Source organism: Cyanistes caeruleus, chromosome 3, assembly GCF_971803275.1.
Source record: "Cyanistes caeruleus chromosome 3, bCyaCae1.hap1.1, whole genome shotgun sequence".
Classification (NCBI taxonomy): Eukaryota; Metazoa; Chordata; class Aves; order Passeriformes; family Paridae; genus Cyanistes; species Cyanistes caeruleus.
Window position 1 is genome coordinate 53,465,000 of NC_141703.1, and position 16,445 is coordinate 53,481,444.

The 16,445-nt window shown below is 35.2% G+C and overlaps 1 protein-coding gene and 2 long non-coding RNA genes across 5 annotated transcripts in view; 2 read left to right on the plus strand and 1 right to left on the minus strand.

The window, feature by feature from the left end:
• The window catches only part of PCDH9 (protocadherin 9), a 665,490-nt gene that overhangs the window by 574,321 nt on the left and 74,724 nt on the right, over positions 1-16,445 (plus strand). The window lies entirely within an intron of this gene.
• Positions 8,589-10,470, minus strand: LOC147654153 (uncharacterized). The gene is made up of 2 exons (XR_015284556.1): positions 10,275-10,470; positions 8,589-9,084 (listed from the first exon to the last, which is right to left on the minus strand). It is a non-coding gene; the product is annotated as an uncharacterized LOC147654153 (long non-coding RNA).
• Positions 10,512-13,634, plus strand: LOC147654154 (uncharacterized). The gene is made up of 2 exons (XR_015284555.1): positions 10,512-10,662; positions 11,034-13,634. It is a non-coding gene; the product is annotated as an uncharacterized LOC147654154 (long non-coding RNA).

Genomic DNA, 16,445 nt, shown 5'->3' on the forward strand with positions numbered 1-16,445 from the left:
ACATGACTGTTTCCAGAGATGGGACATCCACCACCTGTGTGGGCAATCTGTGTTAGTGTTTCAACACTCTCATTGTAAAAAGGCTGTCTTATATCTAGTATAAGTTGACCAATGCCGTGGAAAACATACTTGTACATTAAAACTGCAGAATTCCAATTTTCTCGTGGCTCATATTCAAAAAGACTAGAAAGAGAGGATTTAAAAAGCAGAAAATGTCATAAACTTAGAGGGAGGAAAGAAAGAATGAGGAATCTTGTTGCTAAAGGACACAAAATGATTCACACTTACATGATCTCAGTGGTATGACAGGAAAAGAAGTAACTTTATTTTCTGACTCCAGTACTTATGGATTCCCAACAATGACCAGGGATTGGATAATTAAGTTGCCACTTTCTCAATGACACTGGTCACGTGAAAAGTCCATGAAAGGACATTTCTTAGAAGGAATGTATAAACACTTAATGATTATAGTTACTTTCTTGGGAAAGTAACTAAAACTATGAAAACAAGATCAGAAGGTTTAGTTTTCAGGGAAACAGAATCTATACTGAAAATAACTGTTGTAATAATCTTGTTTTGCTTTAGGTAGTATAAAAAGGTATTTTTACTTTTTAATCAGTAAATAAGTGTTATATTACATTTTAGTCTAAGAACTAAATTAGACAGTTCCCAGTGAACTCACAATTAAATGCATAGATAATTAGCAATCACTTCTCTCAGTCAAGCTGTTCTTTCAGACTATTTCTGTGTGCAATGGGTTTAGGTACCTTCACACAATGATTTAATTCCATCTTAAAATGCTGTTATTAACCTAAATTTCAAAGTGGCCTTTTTATTTCCTTTAACTATAAAGGCAGCACGGACAGTATGTTCAACATGCTTTTTGAAGACTAACCTAGGTGAATGAATCTTGCACTTGAGGATCTTCCCAAGTGACTGAGTGATTTGGTGGTTAATCCTTTGTTCTCTTTGTCTAGTATTGCCCCAGTGACTTTTAAAAAACACACAGGCCACAATGGTACCAGTTTTCTCTGTAGAACAGATTGGGAGATTAATACAGTCTGGGGTAGAAAGCTGTTGGGAATGACAGGGAATGGATCATTTTTAGTAAAGCGACATACTAAGTATAGCCATACAAAGGTGACAGAAAGGGTTAGGTTTAGGTTTGCTTTCTGGTTTTACTCTGTGTGTGTGTGTGACTGGATTAATACTGACTGTCTAAACATACTTATTTTCCTAGACTTTGTATAAATAAAAAATGAAGGAAACATTTTGCTACTCTAGTGATTTGGAACATGAAAGTAGATACTGCGGTATGTTGGAAGCCAAAAGCATGGAAGGACTCTGTACCTCATCATTGTACTTTATAATATCAGACGTTCAGTTTCCCAATGGGAAATAAAATAGGACTTCTTTCTTACAGTCTTCACCCTTGGTGGCCAATTAAAAGCTCTTTTGGTTCCAGCTGAAGACTTGGCAGGTCTACTGTTTTGGCCACAATGTGATGAGGAGTATAATGAAAGTTAAAGTTAAATTACAGTTCAACACCTGTGGCTGGCTTGGCTCTCTATTCACATTTGACACCAAGCCAAGGCAAAGCCAGAGTGAGAATATTCTAATGTTATTTCTTGGCAGTCAAAGTCACCTTAAATATCAGTTAATACATTTATCTTTTCTCATTTATATAGTTAGCTCCAATGCTTTGACTTCCCTCTTGCTCAAAGGGACAAACTAGGACCTTGGCAAGATTCCATTACTGCAGGTTTGGTTGAAGGAGTTATTAAAATTTAATATAAATTTACTTTCTGAATGGAAAATATGAAGTACAGCAGTTATTGAGCTTTATCATGAGCACACTGTTGTTTTCTCAAAATCTGATTTGAACTTCTGTTTGAATGGGTATTTTGGTTTTATCCTCACTAGTAACTGAGCCCCACAGAGCTACTTGCTCACTTTCCCCAGAGTGGAGGAATTTTGGAATTTTTGGAGGGGAGTTTTGGAAAAGTAAAAATAAGAAAAATTGTGAGTTCGGATGAAGACACCTTAATAAGTAAAGCAAAAGCCACATGCACAAGCAAAGAAAACAATGAATTAATTCACCACTCCCCATGTTCAGAAAGGTATTCAGCCCTCTTCAGGAAAGCAGGGGTCCATCATCCGCAACAGCTACCTGGAAAGAGAGAAGTGCCCCTGCTTCCTTCTTCTTTCCCCAGGGTTATATGCTGAGCATGACGCCATATAATCTAGAATATCCCTTTGGTCAGCTGGGGTCAGCTGTCCTGGCTGTTACCCCTCACAACATCTTGTGCACCCCTGGCCTCCACACTGGCAGAGTAAAAAAGGCCTGGCCGCAGTGTAAACACTGCTCATTGATAGCACACTCCTTGATTTATTGACCCTATTTTCAGCACAAATTCAAAACATAGTCCCATACCATCAACTGTGAAGAAAATTAACTCTGTCTGTGCCAAACTCAGCACAATGGGAAGTGATTTTTCTATTCTGTGAAGTCTTTCAAGATTTTTTCATTTTGTAGTCTGCATTTAATAAAACTAAGACTTCTGAAACTCTTCAAGAGAAACGAAAGACCTATTTATCACATAATAGCCCTTTTTTGGAGGGCTACTTCTCTTTCAGAGAATAGGCAATAAATTGTTTTTCAAAATTGACTTGAATGTGGCAAAGCAGGCGCTTAGAGCTGGCTCTTTGGAGTAAGTAAAACAAATCCATTTATTGACTCTTTCCAGTTGTTTCTCTCAGTCTTATTGTGGTTGTCCCCCTTTGAACTTTTTTATTACATAGGCACTTGAACAGGATCTTTGTTCTTTATCAGGAGAAAGTACTCTAAACTCTCCCTTTTATGTAAATCAATATGCCAAAAAATGGAGTAGCGGCAGAGAGAGGAAAAAAGAATGGTATTTATCTTACAGGCAGCATCCATGTATGAGTTGCCTATCTAAACTCTTACAGAAGAGAAAGGAAGTTCTAGACATAATTCATATTATCCTAAAGCAGATATCTACTAGATCAAAAATAAATTCCATGCTAGCAGCATCTATTTCTCTCCATTCATTCTGAAGGAAAGTAAACTGATTAGTTTGTTGCCGACATTGTGGTTTTGCGTCAAGTAGATAAGATTAATTGTACCCATGTTGTGACTATGGTCTAATGTTTTGACTGTTTGTCTGAAAGCAGATGGGGAGATTCAGGCCCTGTAGAAATATGGTAGTGAGACCACAAAATGTTGTTGGTACTTCACAGAGAGGTTAGATTAGCGATAGAAAACGACTGGAGTAGGCACATGTACTATACTTGAGCAAGGTATGGTACTGCGGGCAGGTGTTCAGAGAAGCATGTTTATGAAAAGAGAGTACCTTTAATTTTTTTATCAGAGAAATACATGTAGTTCTTGAAAACGTTTCTAAATCTAAAACTATGCCATGTATTTAATTACAATTTTAAATATTACTCTGAGTTTCTTAATGAATTTGTGTGTACACAGCCCTATTAAAAATAAAGTTACATTTTTGTTCACTCTATACCTTTATTGTTTTCAACGTTAATGATGATTACATTACAGAAGTTGTGTGTGAGCATTAACAGATTTATGCTATACTGTTGATTGACTATATCAATAGAAACCTCAGGTATTAGTGAAATATATTCATATAAGTATTTGTGAATGCATATATACAACTACAAAATACATAGGTAATTCTTATGTATCCTTATGTAGGCATACATATATGTTTCCATAGCTGTTATCGATTCTTAGAAATGAAACTTATAGTACTAATCAAGAAAAAGGTTCTCATATCACAGTAGAAAGGTTAGGTCAGATGTTTATTTTTCATGATTAGATAATTTTAGCCTCCATCTCAATTATATTATCTAAATGTATCTCAATAAATATATATATATATGGAAATTACCTATTTCTATTTGGTTTCTTGGCATTGTTGGTTTTGGTTATCTGTTAGAGGTTTGGTAGGGGATTTTCAACTGGTTTTTTTTTTGATCCATTGATTTCCATGTTACTACTAAGAAATATTATATAGTGGTGCCTCTTGCATTTCCTATTTCAAGGCATTTTTCTTAGAAAAATAGATGTCAAGACAAAAAATTAACAAACACAGTCTTAACAGGAAGAAGCAAGAACATTTTATACTTAAGGTAAATAGAAAATCTGTGACGTATAATGTAAGTCATGCCTTAAATATATGTTGAGGTATAGTTCTGTTTCTATTCATATGCAAATATTATGTATTTGAAAGGGAGGGATTCATAGGTGGTTTATTATGTATTAAGATTTATCTGTCCTATTATAGCTACAGTCTGGAGGGTGGAATGTTACAGAGAAGATCTATTAACAAAATTTACTAAAAAAAAGAAAGAAATTTAGAACTGAAACCTTAGATAATGGGTCACTGCCACAGTTTTCAAGACTGTAGTTCAATCTTCAACACTGTACCTCTATTACAGCTTCTGATAAAGAAATGCTGCTGTAAAATTTTGCCTCTAGAGAAACAAAGTGCAATTCTTGCTGTTCAGAAGTTGAGAGCTGAGACCAGATTGTGCCTTAGAAAATCATAGCTGTCATTTTTTCTGCTCTTGTTCCTAAAGGAAACTATGTCAGTTGTGGATATCTGACTCATTGCCTCTTTCTGCAGTATCTCATCCGTGCTAGCCATTTCAGGGTGACAGCTGAGTAAAAGCCCTGACTGTATCTCCATCTACATGTTCCTACCTCTCTCTTTTTTGAGAAAAAGTTGCATCCCACAGAGATAGCTGTTATAAATGCCTTTGGGTTAATTTTATCCTTTTCTGACCTGAATTTTAATACAAATAGGAGATAGTAGACACATCTGAAAATTCAAAAGTGCTGCAGATCAGCATAGCATTAATACAGTCACAGGTAAGGGGTACCTTTGCTGGGCTTATGTTTAGCTAAATAATTTTTTTGTACACACTAAATGCAATAAGTATTCTACCGATAATTTTTATGCGGACACATGCCATCCCCTGTGAAATTTGTGTTGACTAAGGAATGCACCTTATGAAGCAACATAGAACTTGCTGATTGTTTAATCAATATTTGTACTGCCTAGTCAAAATAAAACTAAGTTATAGGCCTGAGTTCAAGACGACTTTGGAGAATGCTCTGATAATGCTGTGACTCTTGGGTCAGTGGTCCTGCTCAGGGCCAGGAGCTGAAGTTGATGCTGGTGGGTTTCTCAGCATATTCTGTCATTCTGTGATACTATGATTCTATTAGTCAAATTGCAGTGCTGATAACACTTATATATGGTTTTATTAAAATATTGTTAAAATATTGTTAAAACCCTGTAACAAAACAGTGACCACAGATACATGCAAAGTCTCTCATAACCATCTGCTTTTGCTGATCTTATGGTAACCCTGCCAGTGCTCTGCTGGATCCCAAGGTAAATGAACCATTTGCATTACAGAATGACATAATACATCCTGCCTATTCAGTTACAAGAACTCCCTCTTTGGCAATTTCCCCTTAACTTTCTTAAAGCATAGAGATGTGTTTGTGTGAGGACATCCGGCAGATTCTTTTCAGAAATGTTGTTTTATGTTAATTTTGTGTCAATTCAACTTGGAATATTTTTCTTATCCAAATTATGGCAGCTATAAAGCCACGTTTCTATCCTTTGTCAGTGATTGCATCATCTCCAGGACATTTCTTAATTTTGGTACCATTCTTGTATGGTGGTCAACTATCGAAAAGCAACTAGCTAGAAATACAGGGAAAGGACTGAGGACATTATCACCCCTTTGTGCTATAGTCATACATATCAACAGAGGTATTCCACGAACCCAGGTTATTATTGTGGCTGCACTGTGAAGAGAAAATGCTAAGGTCACATAATCATCTATCATTTGAGGTGCATACTGCCAATAGAAATCCTTTCTGTGATCTCATGTAACAAAATATAAGCCTGTTATCTTAGGAAGATACCTAAACTTTTATATCATTGGCCTGCCTCTTGCCTTAATGATTTCATTTAAACTAATACATATGAAAGATACTTGACAGTGTATGATCTGAGTGCTTGTGAAAAAGGAAGAAGCTAATCTCATGAAAATTGTTAATAAGTCTTAAAGTATTATCAATGTTTTAACATATTATTCATTTTGTATGATATTAGGGAGAGGGGAGTTGGCTAATGTGATAAGAAACCAATTAATATGATACAGAAGCAAGTGTATGATAAGACCTTTGTTCAGAATATTGTTGGCTTTGGTAAAACCTCCCACACAGTCGTTCAATAGATTCTTCATTGCAACTGCGACGGGTTTTTTAATGTCCACCGTAGGAGAACACAGGGATTTGTTTGTTGCAATTTGTACAGCTTGGAGCATTATCAGCAATGAAGGAACAACTTGGAAAACATCAGATTACCTCTTTCTTTGAAAAACGTCTCCATTACCAGCCCACAGCTAAAACTCATGAGTAACTGGCACTTTTTAATTTTATCTGAATATTCAGCTCAAATGTTATCCCTTCCATTTGAAATATTATAGTTATAATCCCACTAAAATACAGATATTTTTTACTTTAACCTGGAGTGAAAAAGCTTCTCTTATGAGCCTCAGGATAATATTAGGTTTGAGAAATGTGGAACTCAAGTTTAAACAATATGCATATTTGTAGGCACTGAGTAGGCTTCAGTAAACACATGAGCTTGAACACATACTTTAAATACAATGCCTAAAAATGTTATATATTCTACATATTCTAGCATGCATGTTCAGTCCTCTAGCTTTTCAATAAATAAGAAAAAAAATATTGAACATGCTTCATGTTTATTGACACTGTTGTATGCAGTATGGTGTTTCAATGATTGCTAAGTATGTCATTATTGTTCTTATTAGAGTTTAACAGTGGTGAGATTTAAATTATTACATTGTTACATTTCCCTTTATTTTTTAGTCTCTTTCATGGGCTTCTGCTTAACATTTTATTATATGTAATGGTTAATTTCCCCTTACTATAGATTTTGGTTTACTTGTAATTGTTCAATCATAATGGAGTCCTGTGTCTTTGAACCATGCAATAAATCTTATGTTGAAGCAATACTGAAACTATTTTGACCGACAGTTGTAATTTCGGATTGTGATTTGCCTGGGATCTCCAGAAGTTAGTTGTTCTGTGTCACTGTAAAACTATAATATGAAAGACACTATGTATTTCCATTTCTGATGATTTTTTTTCCATTAATGCAAGTCTGTTAACGGCTGCAATAAAAAAGTGGATTTTTAAAAAGAGATAGTTAAAGATGAAACAAGCAGGGTAGACCAGGTGAATAAGGAAGTTTAATTCTTTCTATCTCATAAAACGATAGGCAAGACATTAAAAATAAATGAACAGTGGAAAATCTAAAGCTAAAGGAAGAAAGTAAAAATTGTTCTTTTCTTACACAAAGTGCATTTTCTTTAATTTCTTTCTGATCATAAGTTTAGCACCCTGTGCCAGAAAAGAGTAAGGCCAGCAGATGCTGCCTTCTAAGGCATGTCCAAATATGTCCTCAGCTTGAATTCAGAAGACACAACTGACTTCATTTCAAAACTGGGGTAAGAAGATGAATATAAGATTTAAGATGTGGGTGACAGCAGTTAAAGAAAGCTAATCATATTTTTAGTTAACTATTTTCTGAATTTATTGCCAAAAAGAAGTTGTTAAACGCTCATTTGCTTTTTCAAAGTGGAGAATTAAATCCTTCACCAGTGTGTTTCTTTTTTTACTTCTCCTTTCCCAATAAATGAGATGAAGTTGCCCTTTCTGAAATAGATGTTGAACTCAGTAGCTTTGAGATTAAAGCATTGCTATGTGTATTTTAATTCTATTTTCATTACATTACCTTAAATATTTTCTTTAAAATTATTATTTTGCACTTTTTATTTTCAATAAACTGTGTTCTATGCTTAACATCACCAATCTTGTAATTGTTTGAGGCACAAATAATAAAAGCTAATTTGTTGACATTGCCTGAAACACCAAGGAATCCAGCCGAGACTTAATGGATTTCTCTATCCCTTCCTTAAGAGGCAGTTTCTAGTTTAATTCCTTCTCTGGCAAAGGATGTTTCATTGAAGCGTAAATTCAGGGATCTAAAGGTTATGAATATAGCTCTTTGCTGTCCTATTTATTCATCTGAGGTCACGAAAGCTCAGCCTGAGATACCAATCCCTTTCTAAGACAAAAACACGGAATACAGTGAACAGAATGAATTATTTTCTCTATGTAAATAGCAAAAACATTAAGTAATGTTATTCACTGCTTTTAAAAATTTGATAGAGACTATGAGTAGGGCCTCTCAAATAATCAAAATACCTAACTATTGACATATTAAATCTGTGAAATGTGAAAAGCTTATCTAAATGAGATTCTTCCTCTGGATCTTCCAAATACCTGTATCTTTCTGAGGTCGTTGCTGTGGATATTCTTTATAAAGAAAGTTTCCTGGAAAATACTTACATTATTTAGCTCACAAGCTTAATACTATTATCCAACAATATAATTGCTATTTTTTATTGTTATAAAGATATTTCACACTGGATTGCCTCAAAGTACTTTATTTATTTTAGTTAATACATTTTATAGTGCTCTAAATTTCTAAGCATGAAGTGGGTTTGAAAAAAAAAAAAGTACTAGCTGGAACTGATATAATTGTAAGAGAAAACTGTAAGATGAAATAGTAATGTCTGGGTGACTTTAAATTCTTTCAATCACTAACACTATAATTATCACTGTGATTTTTGTGATTCCTAGAAAACATGTGAATTTTATATTATATTTAAAAATTGCTACTTTTGACTGTGGGTAATGTTCCTGCGTCATGTCTTTATGCAAAAGGTGACAGTCAAGAACATTCTGGAAGTAAATTAGGAGTCTGATGTTTCTAAGGTAACAAGCTGAGAGGGTCATCATTCTTAAAAATTATGACCAAGAGAAGGAATGCTGAAATCAGTCTTGGAGTGGGGATGTTTCAGAAAATTCTTGATCCCATGTTGCTGCTGCCAGCAGAAGCCAGGATGAAGTTTTGAGGGATGGACCTAAAGAATACAAACAGAAATAGAAACACTTAAAGGTATATATATACATACAGAGAATATACTAAGTACTTCAAAGTTGGAGCCCACATCTAAGAGAGGTGTGAAAGCTCCTGTTATAGTCAGTGACCACTTAGTCACAGTAACTAAGCTTTAAGTAACTGAATCTAAATTGACTTAAAGACTTAACTAATCTAAGGCTTTATTTAGCTGCTTACACAAAGGTACATGATATTATGTATAATAAAAATCTGCTCTGGTCAAATGAGACAGATAGCTCTGCCAGCTTTGATGGTAAATTTGATGAGTTCCGCTAAAATAAAAAGTTAAAAAATCATACTTTTTTTTTTAGTTTATTCATTGCTTAATACTCTTTTGCTTAGCAGTAATCAATTTCCACACTGACATAAAGCCCTTGGCTTTTACTCCTTAATTTATTCTCTTAGGAGCCACACAAGTGCCCTGCAAAGCTAAAAGTTCATTTCATCTTTCTTTAATTGCACATTAATTTCATGTAACTTTTACAAGAACATCATTGAAAAGCAAGATAATTTGACCTATTCTTTCATAATTGAAGAACTACAAATGCAGGGGAAAAAAAAAAAAAGTTGCAGAAATTCTCCTTTTATTAATGAATTAGGCTTTTAATTGATTATACATTTAACTTTTCATTTAAAACTATGGTAATTATAGGTTAGCTTTTCAATTTAGTCGGTAATCTGTTAATTCTTATTTAATAAATGTATTAATTAAAATATATAGGCTTTATCTTTATTTCTATGTAACAGCTATCAACCTAACTTGATAATTTATGCAGTGCAGTATCAGAGCGCTCATAATTATATCATTCCATGTATAGTTTAGAGCCATCAGAAAGGGAGGCTAGCAGGCATAATTGCTAAAAGTAAAATATTAAAATGCAGTTCTTTCAGTAATTTATTAATCTGCAAAAATTTAACCTGAAAACTTATTTTTGCTTGTTACAGATTGTCTGCGTCTCCAGAGTTTTTCTTTGCCTCCTCACCTCCCAGCACATCACAAAAATGATAACCGCAGTTTGAATTTAACTTCTTTTAAAATGTGAAAGTAGATGGAAAGTTTGCAAAATACAGCCTTAATACCCTTGATTAAAATCATAGCTGTACTTATTTTGAAAGGAAATACCCAATAAAATCTGCTTAAAATTAATTTACCTGTTAGTAACTTTTGATATTGTATGTGTGCACTATAACTGGCTGGGATGGAGTTCATTTTCTTCATAGCAACTCACATGATGTTGTGTTAAAGATTTCTGATCAAAACAGTAATGATTAGACACTAATAATCTACCTTTTGCTAAGTACTGTTTGCAAGTCCATCTCTGCTTTTCACTCTGCTCCCTTTTCCCCACCTCCCCCCAGTGAATAAGATTGGTCAGTGCTCAATAAGTTGGAAGTTGAAAAACCTGTGCAGATCACCTGAACTAACTAAAGAGATTCTCCATAGCATGCATACTCAGCAATATAAAGAGAGAGACGTGTTAGGAGGTTACCTATCTTTTTCCTCAGGCCTGGCTGAATATTTGTCTACCCTTGTGACATGGTGAGTGAATGCTGTTATGTAATTTTTGGTTTGTTTTTGTCTTCTCTCTTCTTCTACTTATAATTCCTTCTACATTCCTCTTTTGCTTAATAATTCAATTTTTTTTAAATCTTGATACAAAGTTGTTTATTTTTCTTTTATTTTTTCCTTTCCTCTTCTTCTATCCCAGTGAAGCCTGGATGGGGTAAGTGAGTGAGCAGGTGTGCAGTGCTTAGCTGCCCACCAGGGTTAACCCACAATAGTAGGACAATTTTATTTTTTTTCCCCAAGAAAAAATAACTCATGGCTATATGTTCACATCTGCTTGGATCACCATGATTAAAAGCATTGAAGAAATACAGTATGTGTTAATCTCTTTATAATTTTTACAGTAATGTGAAAAAAAATCTGTCCAACTCACCTTGTGACCAGTCTTCTGAAGAAGATTTGAGACACATCCTCACTTCCTTGATTAAATTATGGGAAACAGATTATAGACTACACAGAATTCTGCAGATTTGTTCTAATCTCGATAAGCATTTCCGAAGCCAAATATGTAAGATGTTTGAGAAGGAAAAATCATGCTAGCCTAGTGATGGACTTCTAAGTAGAATCAAGAAGAATAGTAACTATGTAATACTTACAGTGACTTTCTTTACCCAGCTTGCAAATGAGATCACACATCTAGCTAAGACTTCAATGTCTTGGCTGTTCCAAGACTCCATAAGTTTCTGTCTTGTTCCTGGTTATTGGTTGTTCCCGTATCTCATACATTATTTCTCTTCTTCTAAGCTTCTTTATGCTTTTTTTCTACCTAAACTGCTTATTTCAGTTTGTAGTAGTGCCCTACCATTTTCCCATCACTGCATTAAAATATTTGTTGCAATTAATTAAAACACCTTTTTGAGATTTGAACCTTCTGTATGTTTAGCCATGACAACATGTCATTTGAACTGTGAAGTTCATGTGAAAGCTGATGTACTACAGAGTGCCTTGTCTGGTGTCCTTGTGTGCCATAATCTCTTTGCTGTACATCTATCCAAGTTGCTGAGAACTGTGAATAACATTTTCAATACCGCTTTTCCCCAGTGTTAGGTAGAGCTGTGCACATGATAGAGTAAGTATCAGGCAACACAGCATAGGTAAGAGAGGATAGAAGCCATTTTTTAGCCTGTTATATTGAAAGAAAAAAGCATGCTTTAAGAAGATCAACTGTATTCTGTAGTGTTTTTCTTCTGGAAGATATACCTGACACAACAAAGCAGAAAAAACAACCAGACAGCAAAAACAAAACAGGAGAAAAAACCCCAACAAACAAACAAACTCAAAACACAAAAAACCACACCTACATTCTAAATTAATTGCTAACTAGAATCAGCAATCCTAGTTCATCTTTTTAGCACACATTCTTTAAGGTAAGCCTCCCCTAAGGAATGGAAACAAGAACATTTATTAACTTTGCTTTTTAATAGCATTTTTAATTTCACAGAATTATTAGTTTTAAGTCAAAAATTTACCATATGCAGGATACATTATTTATTTCCAGCATCTATGTTCCATAGGCTTTTGTTAACATAAATCTTTATTAAATTTCTAAAATAAATTTAGCAAAAGAGATTGCAACAAATTATTTCTATGGCATCAAGTTAATGTTTTACACCTGTTGAAAATTATCTGGACCATTTAAATACACAAATGTGCACGCTCCCACCTCCCTCAGCCCAGGGGAAAGGGAAAGAGAATCCAAACAAAACTTTTATGTTGAGATAAGAACAGTTTAATAATTGAAAATAATGTAAAAAACAATCATAATGTTAAATAATAATAATGATAACAAAAGGTAAACAAAGAAGTGATGAACAGTGAAATTTCTCACAACCTACTGACCAGAGCCACCCATCCCAAACCCACACTGGCTGATCCTTCTGGGCAATTCCTCCAAGTTCATACAGTGGGCACGATGTTCTGTGGTGTGGAATATCCCTTTGTTCGGTCACATCGCCTGTCCCAGCTGTGCTTGTTCCCAGTCTCTTTTACATTCCTCCTCACTGGCAGAACATCAGACAGGAAAAAAACCTTAATATAAACGTCACTTAGCAAAAACCAAAACATCAGTGTGTTTTCGACACTGTTCTCATTCTGAATCCAAAACACAGCACTGTTAACAATGACTGAGAAGAAACTAAATCTACCTTTAACTGCAACTAGAACACAAACATTGAAACCTGATGAAAGCGTATGGTACTTGTTTGCAAGTGTATACAAAGAGTGTAACAAATTGAATTTTCTTCCAGTTAACACATTTGGGGTAATGAGTACTTAAGCATAAGTTTCCAGGACAATTATTTTCTGGGTCCTCCTACATGACCTTGTTGCTGAAAAGTGATCATAATGTATTATTTCAAAGGATAAAAAAATCAATTCTTGTTATATTCTGGTAGTGCATCATGAGAGAAGTGGTGAAGAAAATATTGCTTTGAAGGCAGTGTAACCCCACATGTTTAGTAGAAAGAAAGCAAACCTCATCTACCATCTTTCTGAAAAGTCCTCAAATATGGTCTTTGATGATCCTAGCTAGCCCCATGGCACTGTGCTGTTACTAGCTGCTGGCACCAGGCTTTTAAAGGCTCTGGAGTCTGCAAATACGCTTTGCTCTCATACTAGCACAGCACAGTTACAGTCCAGGCAGTTGTGTTACCTTTGTGGTTGTGTGATAATGGCTTGCCATGTGGACACTTTCATTTGATCCCTATTCCATGTCATTTCGTATCACTATAGCAAAGAAAATGCACTTGAAACTACACTTTCTGCAAAAGAATGCACACTTAAATGTCAGATTGATCTGTTTAATAGCCTATTCAACATAATAGATTTAGTTCTTAATAGGAGCATAAATTCATGGCATTACACAATCTGGTTTTTGTTTATTTAATCCTATCATTTTAATCTGTAAACTCATGGGAGATGATGTTCAATAAATTTAATGAAATACTGATCTTGTTAGTGTCAAAGGAATTTTGTGATTGTCTTTTTTTAAATAAGAAATTCACATATGTTAATCAGGACTTCAGTGGATTCAGATTTCCCTTTTGTTTCATTCAAAAAATTGTTGCTGAAGTAATGGCTCTTCTACAAATTTTTACCCACAAATAAGGAAAATTGTTTCCCTCTTAATGGTTCTATAGTCAGTCTTTGCCACTTCTCAGAAGCATTAAAAAAAAAAAACAACTTTTTCCAAAGATAGAAGCCCCATAAGAAATAGACACGCTCCAAAAAAGTTACTTTAAAACAATAAAATTTGTATTTATTACCTAGCTAGTGTTGATAAATAATTCAATTCTTGTGCTTAAGAAGATGATGTAAAATTGGACTCTCGGCAATATTTCAATGAGAAGCTAAAAATATAAGTTAATTCCTGAGATGTTAAAAACATAAGCAGCTGAACATGGAAATTAATAGTCTCTCCATTTCTGGTACTTTTTTAGACCTGCTTTACCAACAAATTATGAAACCTAGGGGCAAGTGAGCTATATCTATGATATTATTTGTGCGATAATAATGCTAAAAACCATCAGACTGGGAAACTCCTTGGTCCCTTGCAGAACCATGTCACATCATTGTAAGTAATGATTTATCTAGCCTTTTTGATAGCATCTATAGTGATAGTGCCTTGACCAAATGCCCTTAAGGAGCTTATTTCTGCAACAAATTGATCTTTAAGATAATACCCTTTTCTTATTTACTTCTGCCACTTTTCCGTTCTTTGCTTTTGGCCAATGCCTCATCCTTACCATTTCCTAAACTAAATAAATCGCTTCTTTCTTTTATATAGTATTACCCTGGAGGTACTTGAAGAGACTGATCATGTCCCTAGAGTTTTCAGTTTGGCAGATGGCACTAGATCATTTAGCGTTCCTTCATATGGTTTATTTTCTGGTTGTTGTGTTTCATTTTGTTATCGATCCTCATAGTCCTGTAGTTTGTTCTGTCCGACTCATTATCTGTGAGAAATAACATTGCACACATGAGGCAATGGACTCACAGTGAGGACATGCAGCTTCTCTGCCCAAAGTAGAGCAGTAAAAGTGCTTCTGTTAATGCTGAACATGGTCACTGTCCTGGGGGTGCTTGTACCATAAGAGATGGGTCCTTGGAGTATGCCACATAGTGCAGTCTTTATTGGTGGGAGAGGTACAAAACCGAGTAGAACTTGTGGCTCCATTTTGACTTGGAGAATTGTTTTGTGATCTTTGCTATGGTCTACACTGAGATATGAAATGAAACTATCCCATAGATGGCAGAGACGTGTTGAGGAACAGCAAGGAACTCAAGATGCTCATATTGAAAAATACCAGGCAGTTTTTGTTTGCAGATTCAGATTTTTATCAGATGCTTACACTCTGTAAGATTTTGTCTTTTTAATTCTGTTCTGATACACTTTCATTACAGCTAATTATGCATCCAATGTTGCTTATGGTAATGCTATGGTTGCTATGGTGTGCTATGGCATCCAATATGCATATGGTAAGTCAGGGTAATAATTTCTACCTGGGCTGCTTATGAGGGTATAAATTTGTGTCTTGTCATGTTTTAGCATTCCTTTAGTGATGAGGCTTTCACTGCTCCTAAAAGTGAATGGGCCAAGAAAAAACAAGGCTGATTATATTCACATTCCCCTCCTCTGATAGCTTTATAGGCACCTTGAGGATGACATGGGTGAGTTTGCACCTTCTCTCTGCGTGTTTGTATGTGCTTAAAGACATACTCTCCTCATGTATCATTCAAATGTAGACAGTGGTGGAATTACTTCTTAGACATCTCAGCTGCAGAGCAATATAGTACTTAGTTTCTTTATGGTTTTTAGGGTTTTTTTTTGTTGGATTTTTTTTTTTCTGTTTTCTTTTTCTAAAGTGTGTGCAGCGGAGGTGTTGACTATAGTGATGTTGACTGCAGGCATGAATATTTACATCTAAACAGAAAATCTCCAGAATTTCAAGGAGATGGAAGACTTTCATGGTAGCATTACAAATAGAGCAGGTAGCAGAAAATCTTGCTTCAGCTGCTACACTTCGTAGTGCTGCCTTCACCTTGGATTCATTTCTAGCTGTTGGCTGCACCTGCACTCCCCCCAAGGGGCTGATCCCATGCCAAGCAGTGCAGAATGGCTCATGTGCAGGGCATCACCCATGGCTACCTCCTCACAGACCAGACTTACTGGTGCTACAGTAAGTCTACTTATATGCTACATAGCACACAATTCTAGCTCTCTGTAATGCCTATGCCACCCTAAGACAAAGCAATAATTTTTTTGTGTGCTTTCTCAGGTCAGGACATTGGAAATGCAGTGTACTGCAGTCCTCAGCATGAGAATTTTAAAGCACAACAGGACGTGTGAGGTTGGCCTCTCCTTAGAAGGGTCCTGAGGGCAGGCAGGAGTGTTTGCAGGCAGACTACCTGTGGAAAGTGTGTTAGAGGACCGTGCAGGGCCAAGAAAGCAAATCTGTTATAGTCATGTCTTTACAAATGAGCCCTGGATGAAGCTCAGCTCAGAACCATACAGAGGTTTTCTTTTGGAAACAATTAATTGGTATAGAGAGATTTGTGTAGCAAGGAAATTAGGGAATTAGGATATGAGGAGTAAACTTGGAAACAAAGCTATTTAGCTTACATAAAGATGTTTGTTGAGTAGGGTTTAAGGGGTTATTCTTCACTCCTTATCTCATAAAATTGTGTTCTATGGTTTTCTCATTTGTAGATGGGTGGCAAAGCGTAGTTTCACATGTATCAAATTGTTTTACCATGCA